At 32.6% G+C, this 12,178-nt stretch overlaps 1 protein-coding gene and 1 long non-coding RNA gene across 4 annotated transcripts in view; one reads left to right on the top strand and one right to left on the bottom strand.

Annotated features, from left to right (window-relative positions):
- The window catches only part of IL1RAPL2 (interleukin 1 receptor accessory protein like 2), a 1,151,831-nt gene that overhangs the window by 1,001,528 nt on the left and 138,125 nt on the right, over nucleotides 1-12,178 (bottom strand). The window lies entirely within an intron of this gene.
- The window catches only part of LOC148106896 (uncharacterized), a 120,581-nt gene that overhangs the window by 13,161 nt on the left and 95,242 nt on the right, over nucleotides 1-12,178 (top strand). For all 3 annotated transcript variants that reach the window (XR_015723253.1, XR_015723254.1, XR_015723255.1), the window contains exon 2: nucleotides 10,403-10,488. This is a non-coding gene — a long non-coding RNA (uncharacterized LOC148106896). The remainder of the gene's footprint in view (nucleotides 1-10,402; nucleotides 10,489-12,178) is intronic.

Consider the following 12,178-nt stretch of genomic DNA (forward strand, 5'->3'; position numbering starts at 1 on the left):
ATGAATACCCAACATTTGCATCAACATGGATGGAACTGGAGGAGATTATGCTAAGTGAAGTAAGTCAAGCAGAGAAAGACAATTATCATATGGTTTCACTTATTGGGGAACATAAGGAATAGCAGGGAGATCATTTGGAGAAGAAAGAGATAAATGAAGGGGGGTGGACAGCAGAGGGGGAGATGAACCATGAGAGACTACGGGTTCCGGAAAACAAACTGAGGGTTTTAGAGGGGAGGGGGGTGGGGGGATGGGCTAGCCCAGTGAAGGGTATTAAGGAGGGCATGTATGGCATGGAGCACTGGGTGTTATATGCAAACAATGAATCATGGAACACTACATCAAAAGGTAATGATGTACTGTATGGTGACTAACATATAATAATTTTTTTAAAAAGATGTTAACTAGACTTATTGTGGTGATCATTTTGCAGTACACACAAATATCGAATTATGTTGTACACCTGAAACTAATATAATGTTATATGTCAATTGTATCTCAATAAAAGTAGGTAAATGAAATAGATTTTGTTTCATAAATGGAATATGACACTGAAACAAGGTTATTAGCATGAATTGTTTTATTTATCTAGTTGGTTCAGAACTGAACATTTAATCCCATTAAGCCAACATTATAAGGAGAGAAAGAAATTCTATATTATAGTAACAATGTTTTCCTAATGTACAAAGAAGTAGAATTGATATAGAAAGTATCAAATAACTTCGATAAAATGTTAGCAAACTGAATCTAGCAACATATAAAAAGAATTATATATCATGATCCATGGGATTCATTCCACAGATGCAATGTTGGTTTAACACCTGAAAATCAATTATTTTAGTACATCATATCAACAGAATAAAAAACAAAAATCTCATGATCATCTCAATATACTTAGAAAAAATATCTGACAAAATCTAACATCCTTCTATGATTAAAAAACTCAAACAAAAAATAGAATTAAACTCTTTCAATCTGATAAAGAGCATCTCTGAAAAACCCACAGTTAACATCATACTTGATGGTAAAATACTTCTGGATGATAACATAGGGGGAAAATCTTCATGATGTAAAAAGTATGGGCAACAAAAGAGAAAGAATAGATAACTTGTACTTCATCAAAATGTAAAACTTTTGTGATTCAAAGGCCATAATCAATAAAGTAAAAAGACAGCATATAGAATGAACAAAACATTTTTGCAAATCATATATCTGATAAGGGACTTATATATAGAACATACAAATAACTCTTACAAGTCAAAAATAAAAAAAAATAATCAAATTTAAACATGTACAGAGGATTTGAATAGACATTTCTTCAAAGAATATATACAAATGATCAATTAAGCAGATGCAAAGATGCTCAATGTCATTAGTCATCAGGTAAATGCAAATCTAAACACAATAAGATGCCACTTCAAATCCATTAGGATGACTAGAATCAAAACGTCAGATAATAACAAATGTTGGTGAGGATGTGGAGAAATTGGAACCCTCACACTGTGGATGGGAATGTAAAATGGTACAGCTGCTTTGGAAAATAGTCTGACAATTCCTTATATAATTAAACATAGAGTTACTATAACCAAATAATTGTATTCCTAGGCATATACACAAGCAAATTGAAAACATATGGCTGCACAGAGACTTGAACACAAATGTTTATAGTAGGATTATTATTCACAATTGCCAAAAGATAGTAACAACCCAAATGTTCATCAAAATACAAATGGATAAACTAAGTGTGGTATATCCACATAATGGAGTATTATTCAGTCAGAAAAAAGAATGAAATATTGATACATGCTACAATATAGATGAACATTTAAAACACTATGCTAAGTATAAGAAGCCATCCACAAACCCCCATATTATAGGATTTCATTCATATGAAAGTACTTAATAGGGAAATTTATACAGACAGAAAGTAAATCAATGGCTGCTTAGGGCTAGGGTGGGGAATAAGGAGCTAGGAGGTGATAGCTAAAGGGTACAATGTTCCTTTTGTAAGGTGATTGAATTTTTCTAAAATCAACTGGGTGACAGTTGCACATACACACAAATATACTAAAAACCCACTGAATTGTAGACTTTAAAGGGTGAATTGTATGGTATATAAATTATACTTCAATAAAGGAATTTTTAGCTGAAGGGGACCAAATGATAAAAGAAACAATGAGTACCCAAAGGAGAATCATGTCTATTTTTTCAGAGGAAGTGGGGTTCAGGGGAAGGATGCTGATGTATTTTTACATAAAGGAAAAACCCTCCCTTGCATTGCCCTGACTAATGTGGGAACTTCAAAATAAATCTTAGCTCTATAAAACATTCATTTTTAAAGAAGTTCTGCAAATGGATTGTAGAACAAATTGTGTACTTCAAATTATTATATAAGAATTGCATTTAATTAAATCCTGTGTCTTCTTCCAGTCAAAGGCAAACAGCAAATCACATTATCACACTGAGTCACTCTTCTAAAGAGAAACCCACTCTAGGATGCACTTGATGCTAATGACATGCTTTTTTCCTTCCCACTAAAAGCAGTGGGTGACAATAACATATTCTAGTCTTTGGGTAGCTACTGTGTCTGTAATTTTTCTTTCTGCATTAGGGTAATAGTGGTTCCCTTACTCAGGATAGCTATTGTTCATATAATTGCCAAGCAGTCTTCTTTAACGAATGTCATCCATGGGTATCAGAAAGTGGGGTAGTTTCAGTCAGAACAGTCAGATGATAGGTGACATCAACCCCTACCATTTCACTTTTCAGCAACCTGAGAGGACCACCAATATTTTCAATCACTCACTTGCCTTAAGAATTGATCAAGCTCTTTAAGTTTTTACTTAAATTCCAGTTAGTTAACATACAGTGTAATACTAGTTTCAGGTGTAAAATGTAGTGATTCAACAATACCATACATCACCCTGTGCTCATCATGACAAAAGCACTCTTTAAAACCCATCACCTATTTAACCCATCCCCCATCCTCCTCCCCTGTGGTAACCATCAGTTTGCTCTCTATAGTTGAGAGTCTGTTTCTTGGTTAAAAAAAAAAAAAAAGAATTGATCAAGTTCTAACACAGATATGATCTGTTAATTAAAAATTTCTTCTTTTCTTTCTATTGAGAGCCACCTTGTATTTATTTTTTATTTTTTTATAATAATATTTTTTATTATATTATGTTAGTCACCATACAGTACATCCCTGGTTTTTGATGTAAGGTTCGATGATTCATTAGTTGCATATAACGCCCAGTGCACCATGCAATACGTGCCCTCCTTACTACACAGCACCAGCCTATTATTTTAATTTTGTCATATTTAAATCTGCTAAAGCCCCCATTCCTTACTTCTCTCTCTGTCCCTAGATGAAAATGTATATTCCATGCAACTTCTGTGTTTCTATAACTGAATGGTAAACAAAAGCAATATATCCTTTCCTATTGCCCTGCAAGCTTTAAAACGAAAACAAATGTTGTCCTATTTAGGGTAACTGTACAATGTACCATTCAAGCCAGACATTTTGAGAGTGACACTATTAATAATTATACGGAGGCAAAGGCATGAATTGGAGCTGTTCCAGGCCAACTGGGATGTATGATCATCCTTCTGGCACTGCACATGTACATTTTTAATAAAGTAATTTTTAAATTTCTAAATCTTATTTTCTAAATTTACAGTGAAATTGACCTTTTTGCTGTGTAATTATATAAATTTTAATACATGTATAGATGTAACCAACACCACAATAGGATATAGAACACTTCTATCATACCAAAACACTACTTCATGTTATCCCTCTGTACTCACACTCTCCCTCCACTCCTAAATCCTGGCAACAACTCTGTTACTATAGTTTTGTCTTTCTGAGAACGTCATATAAATGAAATCATAAAGTATGCAACCTTTTCAGACTAGCTTCTTTCATTCAGCCTGTTGCCTTTGTGATTCATCCAAGTTGAGGCATGTATCAAAAGTGCATTTTTTCCTCATTGCTGAGTAGTGTTCTATTATGTGAATATACCACAATATGTTATACCCATTCATATGTTGTTGGACATTTGGGTTGTTTCCAATTTGGGTTTATTAGAAATAAAACTTTCTACACATTCATGTACAGGTTTGTTGGTAAACATGACTTTTCACTTCTCTGGGATAAATGCCCAGAAGTACAATTGCAGGGTTGTATGGGAATTACATGTTTAGATTTATTTTAAAAAGTGCCAAACTGTTTTCCAGAGTAACTTACATTCTCATTGGCAATGCCTTCAAGTTTTACTTACTCTGCATTCCGTCACTGATACTGTATTTTTAAAAAATTATTATTCTAGCCATCCTGATAGGTTTGTAATGGCATCTCATCATGATTTTAATTTGCATAACTAGAAGTTTTATGGTAATATGTTTTGTATTTTACAGCCAGAAACTTTGCTAAATTATTTTTAGTTCTAACAGTTTACCTAAAGATTATTTAAAATTTTCTCTAAAGATATTTTGATATCAAGGTATAAAAATGATTGTAAAGATAATCCTTTTCTTAACAGTTTTGGTTTATTTTATTTTCCAACACTTGTAACTTTTATTTATTTTTCTTTTCTTACAGACTGTTTAATAGAGGTAATGATAGTAGACAACATTATTTTGTTCCAAATATTCCTTGGCCAATTTATCCAATTTTAAAAGTCCTATTGTATTCCTAGTTTGCTAGGAGTTTTTAAATCATAAAATGATATTGAATTATAATAAATGCTGTTTTTTTTTAAGATTTTATTTATTTATTCGACAGAGATAGAGACAGCCAGCGAGAGAGGGAACACAAGCAGGGGGAGTGGGAGAGGAAGAAGCAGGCTCATAGCGGATGAGCCCCATGTGGGGCTCGATCCCAGAACGCCGGGATCACGCCCTGAGCCGAAGGCAGATGCTTAACCACTGAGCCACCCAGGCGCCCCTATAATAAATGATGTTTTTAATCTGTTTAAATGGTTATATGAATTTTCTTCTTTAAGGTGATCAAAGACACTAACAAATTTTTAAAAGTTAAACTATTCTTTAATGTTTCTGGCATAAATCCAAATTGGCATGAGGTGGTATGGTAGCTCACAAATCAAATCCATTAATGGATTTAATTTGCATATTATATTTATTTTTTTTTTGCTTCCATGTATATAAATGAGGTAATCTTGTAATTTATCTTTCTCAAAGTATATCTATCTAGTTCGGGTGACAAGATTATGCTAGACTCTAAAAATTAGTTGAGGGAAGGCTTTCTTCTTTTTCTTTTGAAAGAGTTTATACATAATAGGGATTATCAATTCCTTGAAAATTTGGTAAACTGACAAAAAGGCCTCTAGACCTGGTGATACTTTTTGTACTAGATTTTTCTACTATCAATAGAATTTCTTTAATGGTCTTAGGTTTATACAGGTCATTTATTCCTCCTTGAGACAGCTTTAGTAAGTTTTATTTTTTTCATTTATGTAATTCTCAGATTTATTCACAAAGTTATTCAAAGTATTATTAGTGTGATTTTAAAGTCAACCTGAATCCATGATAGTGTCTCCTTTTTCATTCCTAATATTGATCATTTGTAAATTCTCTTTGTAAAATCAATAGTACAGTAAGTTTATCTATCTTGTTAATTTTGTCAACTAATCTTTTCAAGAACTATATTTTGGTTTTGTTGATCCGCTTGATTTTCGTCAACTTTGTTTTCTAATTTCTTAAATTGAACACAGTTCATTCATGTTAGGTTTCCTTCTTTTCTTATATATTTTTCTGAAGTTCAAAATTTCTCTCTAAATGTTGTTTTAGGAGGATCCCACAAGTTTTGATATGTGGTGCCATTATTGTTGTTCAATTCTCAATTTTTTTTCAATTTTCTGTATAATATTTTTCTTAACTAATGAATTAAGAAGTTTTTTAAATTTAAAAACGCAGAAGGGTTTTTTTGCCATTTTAAATTGATACTTTTATTGCATTGTGGTCAGAGAAAGTGATTTTTATATAAACTTTTGGAATTTTTTTTGAGATTTTCCTTATAATCTAGTACACAATTTTTAGAAATATTTCATGATTAATTGAAAAGAAAAAGAATTGGATCTAATTATTGGACCCAGATTTCTATTTATGTCCATTAGATCGAATTTGTTCTATAATTGCATTTAGTTTTTTCCTGCTTATCCTATCAATTATTGAGAGGGGTATGTTGAAATCTTCAAATATGAATATAAATACATTAGTGTTTCCTTGTATTTCTGTCAAATCTTGCTTTATATATTTGAGGCTAGGTTATTTCAATATTTATCTTCATAGTGAGTTTTGTTCTGTATCATTGAAAGGTGACCCTTCTTATCACTAAAATTGCTTTTTGCCTTAGTTTTTCTTTCCTTTCTATTATTTTTTGAAATATAATTGACATACAATGCTATAGTACTTTCAGGTGTACAACGTATTGACAACAATTCTATACATTACTCAATGCTCACAATGAAAAGTACAGCATAGGGAATGATTTTTCTTATATCACCATGCACTGCCAATTTTCATTTAGTTACTGTTTGCCACAACTGTCTTTTTTTACCTATTTTCAATTCTGTGTTACGTTTTACATTCATCCCTTCTCTTTAACATATAATTTTTTTCAGTATGAGCTTCTATGTCCTTAATAGATGGGCTCAGTTCTTTCACATTTATTGTACTTAATTATATACTTGAATTTATTTATATACCATTTTATTGTTTTCTATTTACCTTGCTTTTTCTTTGTTTCTTTTCTCCCCCTTCCTCCTTCATATTGAGTTTATGAAGATTTTACAATTTCCTTTTGTCCTCCTCTACTGGTTTGGCTATAAACATTCAATTTAAAATATTTTGTTGATTATCCTTAAATTTTAACAAGAATATTTGATTTAAACTCTAAAATTGATCAATATTTCTACTCTTCCTCTCAGGCTATAATACAAGAGACATAAAAATGCAGTTCTGATTAACTTATCTATTATTATTATTATTATTATTATTATTATTATATACTTATATCTACTATTACTGTTTTCAAGTGTTTTTTAATCTATTTTATAATTTATATCAGTGTACTAGGGTTGCCATAACAAAGACCACAAACTGAGTGGCTTAAACAATAGGAATTTATATCACAGTTCTGGAGGCCAGAAGTCTAAGATCAAGGTATTGCAAGACTATAGTTCTGAAGGCACCAGGGAGAATCTGTGTCCAGACCTTGCTCTTAACTTCTGGTATTTCCTTGGCTATGGCAGCATAACTCCATTCTTCACATAATGAAGTGTTTGTGTGTGTCCAAATTTCTCCTTTTTATAAAGACACCACTCATATTATATTAGGGGCCCACCCTATTCCAGTATGACCTCATCTTAACAAGTTACATCTACAACAACCCTATTTCCAATGAGGTCACATTCTGAGGTACAAAGAATTAGGACCTAAACACATATATTTCATGGAGGGGGACACGCAACTAAACCCATAATATCTAATCTTATAATTTATCATTTAATCATGAATATTGTTTTATTTAATCAGCAGTTATTTATACTTACCTATATTTACCAATTCATTGATCACACTTGCTTCATGCATCTTACTTCTTTCTGGATTCAATTTTTTTTCTTCTGGTATATGTTTTTTTTGAGTTCTGTCACTAAGTATCTAGTAAATGCACTTAGTCTTAAGCTAAATTTGCATTTCTTTTATCTGCACTCTTTTATGATATTCACTGAGTATAGAAGTTCTAAATAAATATTTTCCTTAGCACTTGGAAGATTCTACCCCTTTCTCTTTTGGCCTCAGTTATTTTTGTTCTGAAGCTTGTAGTTGGTCTGTCTGCTGCTCCTTTATAGGTAATCTGTCTTTTCTTTTTGGTGGATTTTAACATTTTCTATTTTCCTTTGGGGTTCTCCATTTCATTATGAGATGACTACCTGTAGAGTTCTTTTTTTTTACTTATCCTGCTTGATGCTTGCTGAGTTTCTTAAATCTGCATCATGTCTTTCTTCAGTTTTGAAAAATGATTAGCCATTATCTTTTTGAATATTGCTTCTCCTCCATGTTTTCTAATTATTCTTTTTTACAGACCCTTTTAGATATATGTTGAATCTTCTCATTCTCATGTCTCTTATCTTCTCATATTTTGTAATCCCTTTACTCCTCTCTGCTGCATTATGAGTGATTGCCTCAGCCCATTTAACAGCTCACTGAACATCTCTCTAGGTTTATACCATCTGATGATGAGTCTACAAATGATAATTTTTATTATTAAAGTTTATTTTCTGGTTTTGTAAATCTACCAGTCATGTTTTTATAGTCTCTTATTCAATTTTTAGGGTTTTGAGGTTTTAATTCTTTCTTATATCCTTATTCTACTGCCTTTATTTCTTGGGGATATAATCCTGTTGTTCGTTATGCCTACAGACTTACATTATGATGGGCCATTTCCTCACACGTTTGGTAATATTTTATTACAAATTCACATTTTAAAGGACTATTATTTTTCTCTAAGAATTTCTTAGAGCCTGTATTGCATGTTCCTTAAGAGGTGTTTTCATTTTGCCTCTACCTAGAATCCCAGGGGAACCACCAGCTCAGAACCAATTTTTATGTTACTTTCTAGGTTTGGGGAGAATTTTAAGCCATTGGTTATAAATGTTTGTGAGAGATTATTTTTCCAACTATATTTCAGGCAAAGAGCAAGTTTCTTCTCTGTGGGTAGGATTTTTTTCTTTGTTCACTTTTTTACTAAAGGTCATAAATTCAAAGTTACCAGCTATCCTCAGGGGTCTATAATACTAAAACCTCACTTTGCAAGGACTCAAGGCCTCATCTTCTTTGCAACATGGCCAATAAAACCATATTTCTAGTTTACACAGTCTAACCACACTGCACCCTACCCCTGGCAGTTACAGGTTTTCTTTATTTTTTTTCTGGCAAGTTGGAATTTCTTGCTTGATTATAAGACGTTATATTTTATCAGGATTTCTAGGGGATAATAATAAGATGTTTATTTTCAACATTTCTGAAAATTTGACATAATTGTATTTTATCCTCCATACTACTAGAAATTAGTCATATTGATTTTTTATTGCTTCTATAACTGGTTGATGACACTACACACTTTAGCTTTGTTTTTATGCTCCTTTCCAAGACTCAATCTAGTAGTTCTAATTAACACACATTTAAGTCCAAGGGTAGATCATAGGCACTGACCAATCAGAATGGGCACTGGCCCAATCAAAATGGATGTCAGCTATGAGTAACTGGTATGCTTGTACCTGTTCATACTGGCTGGCTACCAAACTGAGAAGGGGATGACCATTCTACTGTAGCATGGTAAAGAAAGAATCTACATTCTCAGAGGCTTCCCTGTCATTTACCTTCTCTTTAATTATTATTAACACTATCATTAAACTTAACAATTATATTTTTGTAATCAATAGTAATAAGCCTTTTGGCAACAAAATATGTCATTAGAATACATCCTATGCATTATATTACTATATATGCTTTTTCTTGCAATACAATCCACTCATTTGTCAGATTCTACTGTTCTCTATGCATGTCCTGTGCACATACATTTAGGATTTACTGTTTGCTGATACTCATACCATGTGATGCTACCTGTAGGCTTTTACCATAAAACAATGCATGAAGAAAATATTTGATCTGCTTTACTACATGGTTTCCAAACATAAACTGTGTAAAAGTAATATAATGAGAGACAAAGCAGAAATGTTCTCCTCTGGGTCTTTTAAATTGAAACTCCTTAACTGAAGAAACATACTAGCACAAAATAAGGCTACTACTTAAAAAGAGAGAAGAGCTACAAGTAAAGAAAGTTGAGCAAAGTCAAAACATAAATCCTTCCTTCCTCTTGATAATCACATCATAAACTTGGTGACTGCAAACTATGCCTATAGACCAAACCCAGCCCGCTCCGTATTTTTGTATAACCCATGAGGTAAGGATGTTTTTCATATTTTAAAGGAGGGCACGTATTGCAAGGAGCACTGGGTGTTATACACAGACAATGACTCATGGAACACTACATCAAAAACTAATGAAGTACTATATGGTGACTAACATAACATAATAAAAATAAAAATAAACAACCTAGAAAAATTAAAAGAAGAATATTTCATGACACATGAAAATGATATGAAATTCAAATTTTGTGTTCATAAGCAATGTTTTCTTGGAATATAGTTAAGCTCATTTGTTTACATATTATCCATGGCCATTTTTGTGCTATAATGGCAGAGGTGAATAGTTGTAATAGAAACTGTATGGTCTACAAATCTAAAGTATTTACTATTTGGCCCTTTATATAAAATGCTTTCTGACCTCTGTTATGAACAATCATCCCCTTTACCAGGATCAGAAAAAGGTAGTACTGATGCTGACAAGACACTGGACAAGGCATTATGAGCAAAGCAAGGAAATGCCATTACCAGAACCCAGGTAAGACTGGCTCTTAGAGCAAGATATTGTGCTTTGTATGTTATCTAGAGAGAACAAGAGAACAACCAGGAATGAAAAGGTACCCCAGTTCCTACATATCATGTTTATCGAAATACATGGCTGAATTTCAAACCTATCTTTATGAAAATCCAGATTTTCATAACTGCAGTATTCTGGTCAATAACTTCTACCAGGAATGAGTTTCCAACTTTTAAAGAAGTATATTTGTAAAATTATATAGTTTTTCTGTCATGTCCTTGCATAGCTACTCTACTCTGTTATATTTCTATGCAAACTTTTAAGTTCTTCCCAGTTAACTAGGCAGTTAGGGTAAGAGCATTCTAAAACTGCCCTGTTTGGAGGCTATGCACAAGCAGGTACGGAAGGCAGAAAAAGTAGATTTAAAAAAAAAACACAAACCTTGCCACATGAGTTATAGAGGGGCATAGTATATAAGGTATAAAAAAAAACTGTTCTCTCTGCTACTAATCTCAAAGTTTAAGAATGTCTAGAAAACATCTTCATTTTCCTTCATCATTTATACAGACCAGTCTTAAACTAATATAAACTTGTTTTTTGAGGGTATGTTCTCAGCTTGTAGCTGAGAATTGATTTGGAATTGATTTCTCATTTTATGAAGGAATATGTCTTCTTGTTTGCCTTAAAGTTGTTGAGATAAAAGATGTGTCTTTTAACACCTTATTTTTCAAATTTTTATTTAAATTCAGTTAACATATAGTGTAATATTGGCTTCGGGAGTAGAGTTTAGTGATTCATCACTTACAACACTCAGTGCTCATCTTAACAAATGCCCTCCTTAATACACATCACCATTTAGCCCATCTCCCACCCACCTCCCTTCATCAAACCTCAGTTTGTACTCTATTAAGAGTCACTTACGGTTTGTTTCCCTCTCTCTTTTTTCCCTCTTTCCCATATGTTCATCTGTTTTGTTTCTTAAATTCTACATATGGTGTTTGTCTTTCTCTGTCTTATTTCACTGAGCATTATACTCTCTAGCTCCATCCATGTTATTGCAAATGTCAAGATTTCATTCTTTTTGATGGCTGAATTATATTCTTTTGTGTATATATATCCCACTTCTGCTTTATCTGTTAATCAGTTGATGGACATTTGGGCTCTTTCCATAGTTTGGCTATTGTTCATAATGCTACTATGAACATCAGGGTGCATGTCCCCCTTCAAAAGAGTATTTTTGTATCCTTCGGGAAAATAGCGAGTAGTGCAATTGCTGCATCTTAGAGTAGTTCTGTTTTTACTGTTCTGAGGACCCTCCACACTGTTTTCCAGAGTGGTTGCCAGTTTGCATTCCTACCAACAGTGCAAAAAGTTTACCCTTTCTCTGCATCCTCGCCAAAATCAGTTGTTTCCTGTGTTGTTAATTTTAGCCATTCTAAGAGGTGTGAGGTGGTATTTCATCATGGTTTTGATTTGTATTTGCCTGATGATAAGAGATGTTGAGCATTTTTTCATATATCTGTTAGCCATCTGGATATCTTCTTTGGACAAATGTCTATTCATGTCTTCTGCCCATTTCTTAACTAGGTTGTTTTTGGGTGTTGAGTTTGGTAAGTTCTTTATAGATTTTCAATACTAACCCTTTATCAGATATATCATTTGCAAATATCTTCTCCTATTCCATAGGCAGCCTTTTAGTTTTGTTGATTGT

Source organism: Ursus americanus, chromosome X (genome assembly GCF_024610735.1).
Source record: "Ursus americanus isolate L20-20 chromosome X, mUrsAme1.1.p, whole genome shotgun sequence".
In the NCBI taxonomy this organism is placed as follows: domain Eukaryota; kingdom Metazoa; phylum Chordata; class Mammalia; order Carnivora; family Ursidae; genus Ursus; species Ursus americanus.